Raw genomic sequence first — 17,484 nt, 5'->3', positions numbered from 1 at the left:
TTTGTCAGGTTTGAATGTAAAAACAAGATCTGAATCCAAAATTTCCTATTCTTTGCGTTTCTTGGACTCCGACTTGTCTTTTTGGGTTTCTTTGAGTGTTAATGCTCTTGTTTTAAGTTGAAATTAGGGTATAACCCCCCTTTTGAACACTTTGGTAAAGTCAAAATTTTTGTTTTGGTCTCTGTTTGGTCATTTAGACATCATACGCGTATGATGTCTAAAGTTGCAGAGTTCCAGTTTTTTTGGCACAGAATCCTTCCTAAAGCTTTCTCAAGTGCTCAGCAGCTCCCAGATACACAGAAAATTTCTCTGACTTTTGTTTATTGCAAGTTTCACTACTAACTCAACGGTTTAGTGATCTAACATGCAATCAACCATATCAAGCAAATACTCCAATGATTACTAGCTCTAGATCAGGATCAAATGAAGTCCTACCTAAGCTATTCCTAATCATAAAATGGGTTTGGTAATTGTGATTTTAAAGATATCCACTGTCACTCACGGACTAGCAAATTCTTCTTCTATCAACAACTACTCAACACCAACAAAACAACAAACAAATCTAAGCTAAACTAAAAATACTGTCAACACGGAAGACCCATGAATACCCCACTTCCTAGTATCTCTCGAGATCTTGGGAGTCCACCACTCCTAGATCTTTTCAAACTAAAGTATACAAAGTAGTTTATACGACTCACCTCGTAGGATTAGTCTAAGGTCACCTACTTAGGGCTCTCGTCCCCGGCAGCGGCGCCAAATGTTATGGCGGTTACGCCGCTAGCGGAAGCTAAATAGCGAGAACTCAACCAACAACAGAATTTGTCAGACGAGGACGGAGCTTGACCCGCAGGCGCATGGAAACAACTAGGTGGGTGTCAAATCACCTACTCGACCTTATAACGACAATCACTACTAAGGAAATCAAATCTAAGTTCTAAAATACGCAAGTGACTGAAATCCGTACTACGAACGAATGCTATACGAAACAGGATCTAAAATCGTTGAATCGATTTCAAACTCAAGGGGAGGTCTATACACTAGGTAAGAACAACACCCTAAAGACTTGAACTGCAAAATCAACCTATAACCACTCCGTGCGGTAAACGCGTATGAAGACAGGCCGAAAAATACAGGTGATCGAAACTTGACCCCGATGGTATCAATGTGTAGCTCTACTCGTTGTGGTTCTATAGATATGTTGCACGCTCCATTCCGACACACGAGTTGGAAGAAAACTCACACCGAAGCTTGTAGGAACTTACCACACATAAAAGCCGATAGCGCGCACTCTTGGTATCTGTGCGTAGCTCTCGCCGTTGCTAACACAATGGCGGTGTCGCTTCTCCAATGGCGGCTCCGTAGCTCGCGTAGCAAGTAGATAAGACTCTCTCTCTCTCACTCTCTCTCAGACACAGTCACGACGCTCAAAAACTCACTTTGATCAATAATCTGAATCCCCTTAGGTTACAAAAACTTTGGCTTATATACCTCAGCCTTGGAGGTGAGAACATCTCTAACTAATTACATCAGCAAGTGAAATTACTTTGGGATTACAAGCTGGAAACTCAATTGAGTCCCGTTACTTAATGAATGGCTCAAATCAAAATTAATGTCGGAAAGACATTTATTACAATCAATGGTTACAAAATAATGAGTGTGAGCAAAAATGTGGGTGTGATCCTCTGCTAGCTCAACACGTACACACTGCCCGACCTTGCCCGTAGGACCCATGTCCTTACAAATCATCAGCTGGGTGTCAAGATATTTTTACCTGGTAATAAAGTGAACTAGTCCTGATAGGTTTAGTTGGATAGTTAGTCAAATCAAGGAAACATGTGTGTATTTTTCAGAGTGAAAAGCGATGGTATTGCATAGCATGTGCTTTCTAAGAGAAAATTTATGGAATATTTGATAGCATATTATATACAAGTAAACATAGACATGTAACATATTGGTATCGTGGTCATGCTGTCTCTAGCTCTTCATTCTTCTATTGTCTGCTAGTGGTGGTCAACTTCTCCAAATGGATTCAAATACGGATGTGTTTTAGTGGATTCTTCCACTATCTTCTCGGTGCCATCTTTGCAACTTACAAATAGAGAAAACTCCATGGAGAGTTAGTGGTACAAAAGTCATCTGATAAAAATTGTCTAAAATCATGTGGATAGAAGTACCATCCCATTAGCAAGGGAGCTAAATTTGAATTGTGCTCTAAAAATGTGCTCAAAGGTTATAGATCTCTGCAAATTTTTTAGGGCAACTCAAGAAAAAGGAATAAATTTAAATTGATTTACCATCTTCAAATCCAATGGGCTTAGTGTGTTCATGTGTGGGATCTTTTGTTATGACTACGACTGTAGGAAGGTAAAATAGTTGAATGTTGATAGAAATAAACTAGTTTTCGACTATGGTTTCTGGTCTTGTTTAGTTTTTCATTTGAATCTAGAATCTGGAACTCCTTCCAAGCTCTTGTGAGTTGAGATGCATTGACTTTGAGAGGCCAGCTTCAAAGGCCTTGGTGGGTGGCCATAAAGAAATTTTAAATTGTGTAGCTCAAAGAAGTCAAAGTTGGCGGCAGTCGAAGGGTTTATGGCCAAGTAAATTTGATAGTGTGTGGCGATGTTACAAGATTGGGCAAGGCTTCAAGTGTGTGTGTGTGTGTGTGTGTAGCTATTTTAACTTAAATAATAAGACATAATTGAACTTTAACGTTCAAAAAACAGTTTGCTTCAGAGAGAGAGAGTATTGATAAGTACAAAAACAACTCAGTCTTAGAATTATCTTTGTACAAAGCTTATAAGAATGAAGCCTCATTCCAGTATACAAATATTAGAAGTACTTCCCTAGCAGTAGGTGTAAGTGTAATCATGTGTAGATAATTGCTTTAAGCCAAAAAACTTCCAAGATAAGATAGAGTCCTTACCTGCATCCATCCAAACAAAACAACAAATACATTAGCCTTGGATGTGTTTTACAAGTATCAATGGACTATACCGGTTGTTATCATGTCCATCTTACAAATTTTTTAACTTAAAACCACTATTCAAAGTGCTCATGTATTCCAAATTTTATGTAAAAACGTTTTATTATCCCAAAGATTATATTTCTAATTATCCTCATCATCATAATAGCATACATATTATTCTGATCAGAAGGCCACTAACCTGTCTGATCCAAGTGCCTTAACCCCTATAACAACTCATCAGTCATTCGAGTATTACTGTGCCAGATATGTCAAGCTCCACTTCCTCTTGCTTTTTAAGTATATGAAGCCATAAAGTAACCAAGACAAAAAAAACTTTAGATATCTAGAAAATTCCATTAATAGTTTAAGAGTATCAAACTCGTCTCTGTTATCAGGACAAATTTTGAATAATATATGCCCATTAGGGTTTATGGAATCTAACCTACCTTAGCTTGTATGCCAAATGGGAAGAAAAAAAACACTAATTCATTCCTCTTAGTTCAAAAATTTATTGTGCCTTAATGATTAGCATACAAAGTGGCAACCCCCTAATATAAACACGGTATCAACCAGATCGACGATCGAACCATGAAGTATAAAGAACAATCGCCCTTTCGGGCTAGTCTCATAGACTATACCCTAATTGGTGAATGCCAAAGGTGTAATGTAACACCCCATCAAAACAACGTATAAAGGCTGTCATAAAATCTAATATCTAACCAACCCAAATGATTTTCTCATGTTAAACTGATCATTTAATGTGGGAGAATAAACAAGAACAATGGTTAGAATATAGACACGTGCTTATAGATCTATCTCAACACGAGGCCAATGGTAAAGGGGCCCAAATGAGAGATAGTCTATCAAAGAGCAAGGCTAACCAATGTAGCATAAAGGCCTTAGGGTTAGCTTCATTGAAGACCTCCAATAGTTAGTGTAAAAGTCCTTTGAGCTTAGGTAAGCTAGGGCTGAGCTTGAGGTGGGAACCTGGCCCAAGATTGAGGTGCTTGACGTGCTTGATGACTAAGGTGCTTGAGGTGCTTGTCATGCTTGAGATGCTAGGGTTGTACTTGAGGTAGAAACCCGGCCCAAGCTTGAGGGGCATAAGGGCCAAGCTTGTGGTGGGAACCGGGTCCAAAGTTGAGTGGCTTGAGGTGTGCAAAACTCAACACTAATCCCTACAAGGAGGGGGCGAGCCCTACAATAGAGGGGATGGGAGAGAACACACACACACACACACTCACACAAGGCATGCTTGGTACAAAGAAAGCCAAAGGGACACTTGTCAAGTTCCTCCTCATGTTGCCCTCATGGTGTGCCTGAAGCCTATTGGTTGGCCACCCAAGGGGTCCAATGATAATTTAGAAGATTTAATTAATTGTTTTTACATTTATCAAGTCCTCTGTCTCAAAGGGGAAAGGGGGTCACTTGTCCCGAGGCTATCCTTGTTACTTGGTTTACCTCCTGCTTGTGATTGTCTAGGCCTAGAGGGGTCCAATGAGCTTCAAGCATGAGCTACAAAAGGGGGTCGACCAAGGAAGCTAGGGGCATGTTTGGGGGGTATTCTCTTCCACACACACTCACACACACTCTCATTGTGTGAAATGCAAAGTGCAAGAGCTTCCTCTCCTTCGCCAAGCAAGTAGAGAGGTTGAGAGCCTACACCAACACTCTTCGCTATGGAATGCAAATCCAACCAAGAGCCATGCTTCAATGGTTAAGCTTGGCATCTTCTCCATCTTCATTACTATGCTATTATGTATGCTAGCAAGCAGAGTGATGATAAGTGAGGAACTAGTTCTTTCTCATGTGAAATGTTTCTTCTTCTCTTCCCTACCCTCATTCCCTGCTAGCTCTCTCCACCTTCGAAGGTGTTTGAGGTCTTGGGACTAAGGCTTAGGATAGTTAAAGCTTCATTGCATCACCCAGGTCACAAGGAACAAAAAGATTTTATTGTAACAAGTCTCTCTTGATGGGAGAAATCATAATACAAATGCCTATTGGAGGGGGGACCGGCTCCACATAAATCTGGTCCTCAATTGTTGTCATGTTCTCTAAATTCTCTCTCTTGCAAAAATATTTTTCATGCCAAGTTAACTAAATGCTATGTTTATGTTTCTATCATCAATTATGTTCACCCGCTATGCTCAAAAAGTAATTTCACAAAAGTACTCTCTCTAGTTTCCGCTACTCTCAAGTTAATAGGCCAATTCCATTACATTGGTATCAGAGCATCTGGTTTCTGTTTTCTTGCTTAAGAAGAGAGGTCGTTAAGTAGCCTATAAATGGTTAATTATGTTAATTATATTAGGGTGAGTGGAACTGGGATCTATTATCGGTTTTGTTGAGCCCACTATGTGGGATATGGTGCACACCTCGGGAGCTTTGGACTTAATAATGGAGTCTTTTTAGACTTGTTTACGGCTTTACCATTATTGAGCCATAAGAAGTCTGAAAAGAGCTAGCTCTCGGTAACTTTGTTGTGCTAGACCTACTCCACTACTCTCTACAATTAACCACTTCGAGCCGTGGGTGTTGATACTTAAGAGCCGATTTTCAAAGGCCAAGAAGAGTGGCAACTAAGGTTTTTGAATTGCCAAAGCATACACTAAGTACGTACACAAATTTTGTTAACATGGCTGAAAATAACCAAGAGAGTAGAATGAAAATTGATAGCTTTGATTTTGCACATGAAGGTGCTAATGATGATGCACCCATGTTTGTGAATTACTCTCGTAACTAGGTTGCAACAAGCTATGGGCAACCCTGCTTTGCAAGCTGAAGTTACTCAACAACTTCGCGCTTATGGGATCTCCCTTCCTCTTTAAGAGGAGACAGAGCTTAGGAGGCCTCTTGAAGAGACCCTCAAAAGAAGACTCTCTTCCATATGAGAGGAGGAATCCAAAGAGCAAGAAAACAATGAAACTTTAAGTTCCTCTGAAGATGTGGCTCTATGAAGACGGAGGTCTAGACGATCGCCCACTCCTCCCAAGAGGAAAAGATCAACACACAGTCCTTCTCCTTGTCACTCGAAAGGAAAGAGAGGAAACAAAGGAAGAAAAGGGCAAGAAAGAGGTCACCCTCTTCTCCTTCTTCTTCACCCTCCTCCTCTTCCAACGGAAGTTATGACTATTCTCCTGAGAACACAGGAGGGGAGGACATCACAAATCCTACCCTACATGGCGAAGGTCACAAAAGCTAAAGAAGTTCAAAGAGGGAGGAAAGAGTATCTCTTTTCTCACCTATGATGGCACCTTTGGTGCTACCAACAAAGTGTTGGCCCTTCATCCAGCAATTTAATGCGGCCTTTGGAGACGAGGGCTTCACAGATTCCTCCAAGCTACACCATGTAGCTATGCACTTCCAAAAATCACCTCATCAATGGTGGGCTAGCCTTTGTGGAAACGGCGAAGCCCCAAAGACATGGAAAAGTCTACGAGTTTCCATCATGAAGCAATTCCTTGCAAGCGATGCAAAGGACAAAGTGCTTACCAAATGGCGTAGCTTGAAGCTTCTCTCTCATGACTATCCACAAGTATGTAGACAAGTTTTGGGATTTACATCTCAAGGCTATTGTCTTCCAAAAGATAGACGTTGCCGAGCAAAAGCAACAATTTTGTGCGGGATAAAGAGATGTTCGAATACGTCAACTCTCCAACGGCCTAGTTCTATCACCGAAGTAATCCATCACACCATGGTTGCTTCACGCATCAATTTCCAACAACGGGCTAGATAGAATGTCAAACCCATGGAAAACAAAGATAAAAATGATGCAAAGGGGAAAACCAATGCTCAAAATTCTTCCCGAGGTACTCCCAACAACAACACCAACAATCGGTCCAAGGAGAAGGGAGTTTACAAAGGCAAAAACAAACTCTCTCCTGAAGAGCTTGAAGCTTTCGCAAGGACCATAAGTGTTTCAAGTGTGGGGAGAAAGGACATGGCTATCATTCTTGCCCCAAGGAGAATGCTTGCAATGAGACTCCTAGGGCTTCCACCATCGAAGCTCCAAAAGAGGATGCTCATTGCAAAGGATCATCACTTTCCTATGCTTGGGGAAAGGTAAGAGAGCATGATTCCTTCATCTTGTTTGACCCTGGCTCTACTCACAACTTCATATCAATAGAGTTGGCCACCAAGTTGGGCATTCAAGCTCTTGAGATGGGAGATATTGTAATGACTGACACAGCTTTCAAGGGATAGCAAGTCTCCGTTACTCCCTTGATTGGGAAGTTGAGGCTTCATGTCCAAAGCTATGTCGACAAAGAAAACTTTTTCATCTCTATTGTCCAACATGAGGATGTTATCTGTACGCTTTGCCGTACGTGTAGAAGGCTGGGAACTTGCCTGTGCATTGTGCGCGAGCCTCGGAAGGCTGCAAAGACACAAATAGAAGAGCCTAGCAAGCTCAAAGGGGCAGGGATGTGCGACTCACCGCTCAATGCTTCCGTCTTGAAGGATCCTGTGTTGTGAAGAAGAAGGAGTCACCGCCGATGCCGCGCTTAATCGCCTTGCCGCCGCAGATGCCACTACAATGCTCGATCACACACTCTTTCTCTCTCACTCTCTCTCAAGCATACATACACACATGCACTTGTGGGCACACGAAGGAGAAGGGGACAGAGATGGAGCAAGAGAATTTCTTAGCTTACACCTCCCAGAATGAGGATTTTTAGGTCAAATGGACCTTTTATAAGAGTTTGGCCCATTCATACATGGGCGTCCACAGTGACCAGTCGTTGCAAAACTGCTATAAAAATAAGATAAGTGGTGTGCCTCTCATCGGTGATCACCTACACACCTATTGAACCGACAAGCCCGGTCCATGAATCAATCAAATAAATAATATTCGTCCGTCAAAGATGATACGGTGTCCGTGAGGGTTAACATGCCTCCCTTCCTGATGTAGATTCCGTCCTCGGAAGCTATTGAGATGAAGTACGTTCGTCGAGGTGGAAGAGCATCCGAGATTGAATGTCCTTAGCCTTTTCCAATCACTGCAAAAGCAACCAAAATTGCCACAATAACTGTATTCTCATATACAATTAAAAAGCATATGCAGTTGTAAGTAGGAAAATTGATCGGTAACAGAATATTAAAAAATTTCTCATTAGCAATAAACATTGAGCTGTAATATAATAAAACGCATAAACAGTTGTAAAGGTAAAAAACTAAACAAGTCTGGGGGTCGCTAACTTAACGTTCGAAAGGCACTAGAGGTCAACTATTAATACCATGGGAAACCTTCTCAATTTTCTCTGGTCGATTAAGCTGTTTAATTGCAAGAGCCAAGTATTTCATGTTTTAGGGCTGACTAGAGGCTATACCTAGAAGACCTTGTAGTTAAGCTACAATAAAAGGAATTTCTCATGAAATCATTGCCTGATTTATTTATTTTTCTTTGACCCCCCCCAAAGTCTTTTCACATTGATTCAATTTTGATGCGTGTGCTTATTTTGTATGCCTTGGGTTTTTTGCTTTTCAAGGAAGAGCACCCACATTGGGAACCTCTAGGGCTCTAGTACCATAGGCGATACATATGAGTGAAGTACCAAATCACACTGGGATTTCTCTTCAGCTTAAGATTTTACATTGTGGCACTTTTGATTTTTTTGTTTGTTCGTTTTCAGCATTTTAATTTTGTAACACTGGGAGGTTATATAATATTGTTACCCTCCCAGGCTCATCACACTAGTAAACTCCCTTTATAATACTTAAGCTAAAGGTCAATAGGGACTAAGCCCACTAGAAAGCCCTAGTACATTGCACACAATGCTACCTAAATCAGATTAAGAACCTGAAGTAACCATTGATTATTAGGAAGACATTCTCCATGGTCTTAAGAGAAGATCTTTAACTTCTAACTTAGTCAAACTAGCTTAGTCAGACTTCTTGATTCTGAAACCTAAACAAGGGATTATGATAGCAAATTATATAGAATCTAATGTTTAATCTAAGCAATGTGTTGAATATAGTGCTACCAATCACAATTAAAGCAGACAAACATAGCGGCAAAAAAGACAAGGGGCAATGCTAATGGACAAGAAACACCTGTTCGTGTTGATGATCGTGCTTGATTTGAAGAGTGAACAAGAGAAAGACTCCATGAAGTTCAAAGTCCTAACATCCTGTACACACTAGAAAACACAAAGAATACCTCTAGGAGGCACATCAGTGGGAAGAGGCACCAACCCTTATTGAACACAATCAAACAACATAAGGAAACCTAACCTAATTATTTGCACTCCCCCGAGAGAGTCAAGGGAATAGGATATTATAGAGATTGGGGGGAAACCCTAAGGCTAAACCCCTATCCTTGTCATGATCAAGAAAAACGAAGTCATCATCCGTGAGACCATATGTGCCATCCGTGTAATCATGTAACGCTTCCTCATCATTAGAGGCACAAATGTTCACTAAGAACATCACTAGATGCATATAGTCATCTTGCTCAAGAGGGAAAGTTTATGCAATTGGAGAGACTTCCTCTACTAAGTATGGATCAATCGTGGTCACGAGACGTATCATCCATTCTAACTCCTCGAAATTCCTCTCACACGCTAGCGTATCTACCAAATCCCATTCACATGCAAGCACCGGGTAGACTATGTGAAGCACTTGTGCAAAGTAAAGAGCGTACCTCTTACCCAAGGTAGGAGTGGATGACTCTATCGTACTAGCCATATCTGTACACACAAATAGATGATGGTTAGAGTGCAAATATTATAAGGGTCGTGTCAAAAGGTCGTGCCCTTGTGCATAATGTGTTTTTATGATTTTGGGTCATGTACTAGAACTTATAGGTTTCCAGATTTTTGTTTGGTGGCTCTTGCTCTTTTACTTTTTTTATATTTGTTTTTTTGTGAGTATAAGGCTTTATATATACATTCCCTAATATTGGGAGATTGAGAGGTCAGAGGAAGGTTAAGAGGGGAGTGAGTGAATGATGACTGTCAGCAAACACTCCTCCCTTCCTTGGGTAGATCATACCTTTTGGAATGATGTCGTCACCTTTCGAAACCACTTGTTCCAGTTGTTATGGGTGAAGGCTTTAACCAATAGTTTCTGACCGCCCTATGCGTATCATCTAGTTACAAGGGTGGTAAGGTACTCTCCCATGATTTTATTTGCAACGTTGTTGTAGGTGGTGAACTTACAATGGGAGGTGCAAACTCTTTCTTGTTTGTATGGATATGTACAATGGTAGGTTGGCATTTAAGAAAGAGATTTAACTGTTCTACATGCCCTAGACACATGGAAGCACTACTTATTGGGGACTCCATTTATTCTACGAACCGACCACCAAAGTCTCAAGTATTTCATGACGCAAACCAAGATTTTCGACAAACAAATGAGGTGGGCAAATTTTCTTTTGCAATTTAATTTCCATATTGCTCATATTGTTGGTAAGCACAATCAAGTGGCCGATGCACTTTCACAACGACCAAAAGTTAATGCAATGTCTATAGCTCTCACAATGATCTATCCTCTATGATAGATGAGTATGCTACTGACCCTGACTTTAGAGACATAATGTCAGCCTTTGCTTTGGGGAAGAAAGAGGAACCATTCACCTTGCAGGATGGTTATCTTCTCCACGGCAATAGGCTATGTGTTACCCACTCCCTTCGTGAGAAATTTATGTATGAATCCCATGCTCCTCCCTATGTGGGGCATAGAGGTATTCAACCTACTCTCCGAGGAGTAGAGAAGTATTTCTATTGGCCTACCATGAAAGTGGACATACAAGAGTATGTTTCAAAATGGGTAGTATGCCAAAAGACCCAGTATGATAGAGGGAAGCAACTTGGAGTACTCCAGCCATTGCCTATACCAAATTCACCATTTAAGAGTATATCCATGGATTTCATATTTAGATTGCCCAAGTCTATCCATGGGAATACGGGAATATGGACAATAGTCGACAGATTTAGCAAGCAAGCACACTTTATTCCTATCAAAATGACTATTAAGGCACACCAAATGGCAACTCTCTTCATATCTCAGATTTTCAAACACCATGGATTACTAGCATCCATCATGTCAGACAGAGATCCTAGAATGACCAGTAACTTCTGGAAAGGTCTCTTTGAAAATCTAGGAACAAGATTGAATTTCTCATTGGCCTATCACCCGCAAACGGATGGCCAAAGTGAGATAGCCAATCTTACAATACTAGATCTACTAAAGACTTATGTTACAAAAGTAGATCAACGCTCACAATGGGAAAAGTACTTACCTCTTGTAGAGTATGCCTACAATAATACTGTACATACTTCTATGGGAAAAGCACCTTTTGAGATCATTGAGGGAAGACCTAAAAGTCCCTTGCTACTCAAAGTACATGGGAAGATCTTCGTTGCCGATGAGTATAGCCGTGACCTACAAGAATCTTTTCAAAATATTGAGGAGGCTATATCCATCTCTCAACAAAGGGAAAAAGCTGTTGCTGACAAGCATAGAAGGGCCTTAACGTTCAAAGAAAATGATTGGGTCTTACTTAAGTTTCCTAAGGCTTGATTAAGGCAAATGACGGGCAAAAATCCTACGGGCCATCAAAAGTATTATGCTAAGATAGCAAAAAGATACTATGGTCCTTTTCAAATATTGAAACCTATTAATGAGACGGCTTACCAACTCAAGTTGCCAAACCATTGGCTCATACACAATGCTTTTCATGTGAGCCTACTCAAGCCCTACAAAGGAGAGCCACCAAGTGAACCAATTATTTAAGACCCTCTCGAAGTTGAAGACCAGGAAGAGGTGCTACAACCCGAAGCTATTCTTTGGCATGAAGACAAGGTACTACGACATGGTAAGATTATCTGACGGTATCTTATTAAGTTCAAAAATTATCCTTTTAAAGATGCTAGATGGATGCAAGGAATACAGCTTAAGGATAGTATGAACCTTGTCAATGCTTACAATGCTACATTAGAGTAAGAAAATGTACAAATTTCTTTTAAACGACCCATGTTTTTGTCTTATAAGACTAGTTCTCTTTTTAGTTGTACACAAATTTAAATAGTATGCATGCTTAGAATCATGTTTGTGATGATGAAGTCTCTCAAACACCAAGTAGAATTTGTCACTCTACTTTGGAGAATAAAATGGACTAAAGAGCAGACATGCTTGCGGCAGCTATGTCTCCCAAGCACCAAATGGATTGGTCATCCATCTTGGAAAGATGTCGTAGGGTAAAAATGGATCCTCTACCGGCTAAGTAAGATTGACTAATGACTAAGGCTTTATCTCCTATACCTCATAGTCGAGGATGACTATGCTTTCAAGAGAGAGGTAATGTCATAAAATCTAATATCTAACCAACCCAAATGATTTTCTCATATTGAACTGATCATTTAATGTGGGAGAATAAACGGGAAGAAGGGTTAGGATAGACATGTGCTTATAGATCTATCTCAACACGGGGCCAATGGTAAAGGGGCGCAAATGAGAGATGGTCTATCAAAGAGCAAGGCTAACCACAATGGAGCATAAAGACCTTAGGGTTAGCTTCATTGAAGACCTCCAATAGTTAGTGTAAAAATCCTCTGACCTTAGGTAAGCTAGGGCTGAGCTTGAGGTGGGAACCTGGCCCAAGCTTAAGGTGCTTGAGGATCTTGACGTGCTTGATGACTAAGGGACTTGAGGTGCTTGATGACTGAGATGCTTGAGGTGCTTGTCATGCTTGAGATGCTAGGGCTGTACTTGTTGGGGTATAAAGCCCAATGTGGTCGCCCAGGTCAGTGGGCGGGCCGCCAGGTATGTACACATATTCTTTTGTAAAAACCTAATAAGAACTCACTATGCTCTACACATTACAGTAGAGCGAGTTCACCATATCGTCGTGCTCTTCTTCTCGCACTCTCTCTCGCGTCGCACTTCCGCTCGTACTCCTTCAACTGGTATCAGAGCTCAGATCGAGGCTCGGGGCAGCACTGCAGGAGGCTAGAGTCACCAGCTCAGATTGGAGTGAAATTCGATAGGCAAAGAAACGGCCCCAAATCTCATGGGTGAGCTGGAAGGGCTCGGTGTTGTCAGAATTTCATTCTGAGGTCATTTCGGCCACCGTTCGGCTTCGACAAAGGTCTGCGCATGCCATTTTCGACTACGTGCTCTCGACGCGTGCAGATCCGACTCTGCAAATTTGGGGTTTTCGGCCTACGACTGCAGGTGCTGAGGATATCGACACTCCCAGAGTGTTGATTTGTGGCTGTCTACACATCGAAGGACGGCTCACAGTTCTTGGAGGCGTGTCACATACGACACGGGCGCATCTACACACAGACTGTAGGCGACATCCACTAGTTCATCAGGTAGCTTGTGTTTGCTGCTTGATATTCTAGATTTCATCCTGACATTGCAGGTACTTCCACATGGGATGTATTGTCAGAGATGATGTATGTCTGTTGAGGGTTTGCTGGCTGTGTGTCACGCAGCAAACAACCGCCGCAGCGGTTACAACATATAGTAGGAAATTTGTCGATGTATGACTTTGTGGGACGTCTATGTACTGTCAGATTTACTGCAGTCTTTGTTGAGGGTCGAGTGAGGTTTTATTGAGCTGGGGGATTCTCGAATGTTGAGATCCTTTCGGTGATACAGGTCTTGGAGCGATCCCTCGAGCACCCTTAGATAGGCAGCTAGGATGTATTGACTGTGAGTTAGACAGTTGGGATTGCATCTTTGCTTTACTGCCGTTGAGGCATTGTCGCAGTCTATGCTTACAGGACAGTGACAGGACAGTCAGAGATAGTACAGGTGCAGGACAGGTTTACCCACAGCTTATAGTGTTAGAGAGACAGTGGTTTTTTGAGCTGTTTTTTGGTCTGTTTTTAGTACACCAGAGCCATTTTACAAAGGAGACTCTGCCGAAATTTATGCAGAATCTGAAGCTTTCTTGGTTCATTTGACAGGTTGATATTGGTTCAGAGGTCAGTTTACAGGGGAAACTCTGCCGAACTTTTCCCAGGAAAGTAAACTACTGTGAAGCGTAGCTATGGTTGGATCACAGGACACTGCTCTTTACAATATCAAGAAGCTGGATCGAACCAATTTCCCATTGTGGAAGAAGCAGATTTGGCACGTTGTCGAGAAATTTGCGGTCTTGCCAGGAAAGCACCGGGCTTATGGCTGTGAGAGTTTGTAAGAGAACTCAACAAAAACTATATGAAGGAGTTAAACCATAGATGCCATGAAGAATAGGGTTTGGAAAGAAGTGCAATCAAAGAAGACTCACTCTTTCTCTCTTGCATTCACACACACAAAGAAAGAACGCAAAAGAGAATGTCAAAACAATACGAAGATGAAAACATCAAGGCTATGGTCATATCGTATCATGGGTAATATGAAAGGGTTAATAGATGAGTTAATGGCATTCAATCTTGGCTGACCAAATAGGCTACGAATTGTTCTTTGAAATTGTAGTTTTGTGCTTACCATAATATATATATTTTGTCTAGTGATTGGGATTAATTGTGTGTACAAATCCTCTTGGTTCATAGCAAGATAACTACGCTTACATCAAAAGAAAAATTATAGTCTATGAGAGGTAGTATGATGGGATCCGGTGATAGAAGTATTTCATTGAGCCTTTCAGGGCCAAAGAGAAACACTATACGTTGTTGAAAGTGTATTTTACGGCTGATCCATACGTTAATTCTAATAGATTGTACAGAGTGAAAGCGATAGAAATGATCATCATGTGGGTTATTCATCTAGGATAGTATGTGAGAAATGTAGATATGAGAGAAGTGAAGAGATGAGAAGTTTCCCTCCCAAGCCCTATTCTTGCCCGTAGGCAATAAGGATACTGCGGGGAGAGATGTACCTATAGCAAAGAGAACCTAGAGAGGATGAATTACTAAGAATGAGAGAGATAGGCTTGGTTAAGGAGATGAGATTAGATACATATATATATATATATATATATATATATATATATATATATATATATATATATATATATATATATATATATATATGTTGGATTAGAGATGAAAATGAAAACAACAAGAAATCAAGAAAACATCAATGTAGAACACATCTTACTTGAAACCCTTCGGCACCATTATTGATGAGAGAGAGAAGAAGAGTGGAGAATTCCACTTTGATTGATACACCAAGTGTAAGACCTTCTTTGATTAGAGTGGATCTTCCAAGGTTAGCTTGTTGTAAGAATGGCTAGTCTCCCTCTAGGAGAAAGTGTAGGCTTGGGCTTATGTTAATGGCTAAGTACAATTATGCATTACTACTCACTCCCTCGAGAATTCCTCTCATCAATGGCTTGAATGCTTGAGTTCCTTCCAAGGAAGAAGAGGTACCCTTTTATAGGTGAAGGGAACCCACAAGGGTTTACACAAGAAGAGAGGAGCCAGTGTGAACAGGAATTGGAAAAGTTGGAAATGAGCTGTCCCTGCATGATGTGGGCAGACTGGGGTCCAGTATTTTGATCATATCTCCTCAACCGTAGCTGCAAATAAAAAAATAAAACTATGGGCAGAAACTTCAGCTCATTAGCTACGATTTTCATTTTAAAATCATTCTCCAATTCGGATTGGAACCTTGTGTAAAAAATTCATCAAAATAGGGTCCATTTATGGCAGCAAAAGTCTTCATGTGGTCTCCTTAGCCTTGACTTTCATTTAATTTCCAAGGACACCTCATGCCATATGAAAGCATGACATTTCTCCTTATCAAAGTTTTGTAACCATGCTTGCAATAATGCATTAAAATAAGTGTATCTTTGAAATCATGCCACCTAGTGTCCCACTAGGATTTGATTCTCTCCTAGTAGCTATTTAAAAAGAAATATAAGAAAAGTATAAAAAATACATAGAATATATATATATTGGAGTTTACCCTAGATATAGGATCTAGCTAGGGTGTGAGATGATAATGAAATAGTAGAAATAAAGAATCAATGCTTTTTGCCCCAAGTTAAAGAGGCGGAGCTATTGATGCTTTTCCCATAGTATTTTTCTGATGGTAAAGTAAGAATAGGTTACCCTTGAGAAAAATAATAGGATGAGATAGAAGGCTCATTATTATACTTAAATGTGCATATGTACATTATAGGAAAGATAATTATGTATCTAAAAAATTACAAGATAACTCTTGTAGCATGCGTTCCCACTATGTACGTGTCACAACACGACATCCACCACCTCTAAACCTGCACATCCTCCGGCATGTGCCAACCTCATGGTAACTTGTGAAAGCAATTGTATCCCCTGTCATCCCATGAACTCCTCCAGGATTATATGGGTAACTCAAAAACTTGTATTGTACTAAGCATTGAGATTCTCCGCATCTTTTAATTGCTCTCGGATCAGAAGGAATTGTTATATACATCTGTCTCCAAAAAATCTGTAACAAATCTCCATTATGCGCAAAATCTTCATGACGTAGAGACATAAGTTCCTCATCCTCCTCTTCAAAAAACACTTCCAAGCTTCCTGTAATATACTTGAAAGATTTTTGAAACTGCACTTCAACCTTCTGACCAACCTGTAAATCCATATGTACCTCTTTCGCATAGAAGTCTGAATCTGCATCTTCATTCTCAAAAGAATCCTCTAGATAGCCTTTCTCAACATCGAGAGAAACCTCAGAAATGTGCATGGTAAACCTCTCATCAATTCTCTCACCTTTTACCAAATACCTCTCCAACTTTATAGCATAAAACTTTGCATACCTCTCAAATATGGTGTCTAATTCCCTTTCCAAATCATCCTGGTAGGTATGCTCCCGGTCACTTGTAACCGATTGCTCAAAAACCTCCTTGGAGTTAGTCTCTGACACAATATCTTCACCCCTTCTTCATTTTTGACTCATCGCTAAATTATCTTCAATTGAATCATGTCTCCACTCATCTAGGGAGAACCCTTCTTCATTACATGACTCTGGTGTCAGCGTAGAGCTAGCATCCTCTTCTTGCTTCAAGGAATCACCATGTATACCCTTCCTATCCATAGCATATAGATGCTCACAAACCTGCTTGCAATTTATACCCTGTGACACAAGACCTAAATCCCTTTTATACCTCAGATATTGTTTGCATATCTGCACGCAACCAAATTTCTTAGAACCCTGTATAGTAGGCACTTTATGGCAAGCATCTTTATTTGCATCTTCACACAGATAAGAAATATCACCCCCATCACAGACCATATCCGAAGAGGTTTCTTGCTCTTCTACTCTATCCTCTGATGTCACTTCAGCCTGTATAGCATTCCCAAACACTTCTCTATCTTTGATTTGTGAATCTTGAAGATTCATAGCTTCATCTGCAGAACCCCAATCCTCATGCAGAGAATGTGCATCTGTCATTCCTTTTGTTGGCTCTTTCTTCTTTCCTGTTGTAGACTCCTCCATGAGTACTTCAGGTGGAGATGCTCCTTGTGTTGAGGGTGTTTGAGAAGGCATTGAGTCGCTTCTTCTCCCACTTCTAAAAGCTCTTTTTGATGGTCCTTCATCAATATTCTCACGTCTGCGCTTCTCTTCTACAATTGCCTCAT

Source organism: Adiantum capillus-veneris, chromosome 3, assembly GCF_014529385.1.
Source record: "Adiantum capillus-veneris isolate H3 chromosome 3, ASM1452938v2, whole genome shotgun sequence".
NCBI lineage: Eukaryota > Viridiplantae > Streptophyta > Polypodiopsida > Polypodiales > Pteridaceae > Adiantum > Adiantum capillus-veneris.
This window is presented reverse-complemented; position numbering follows the sequence as displayed.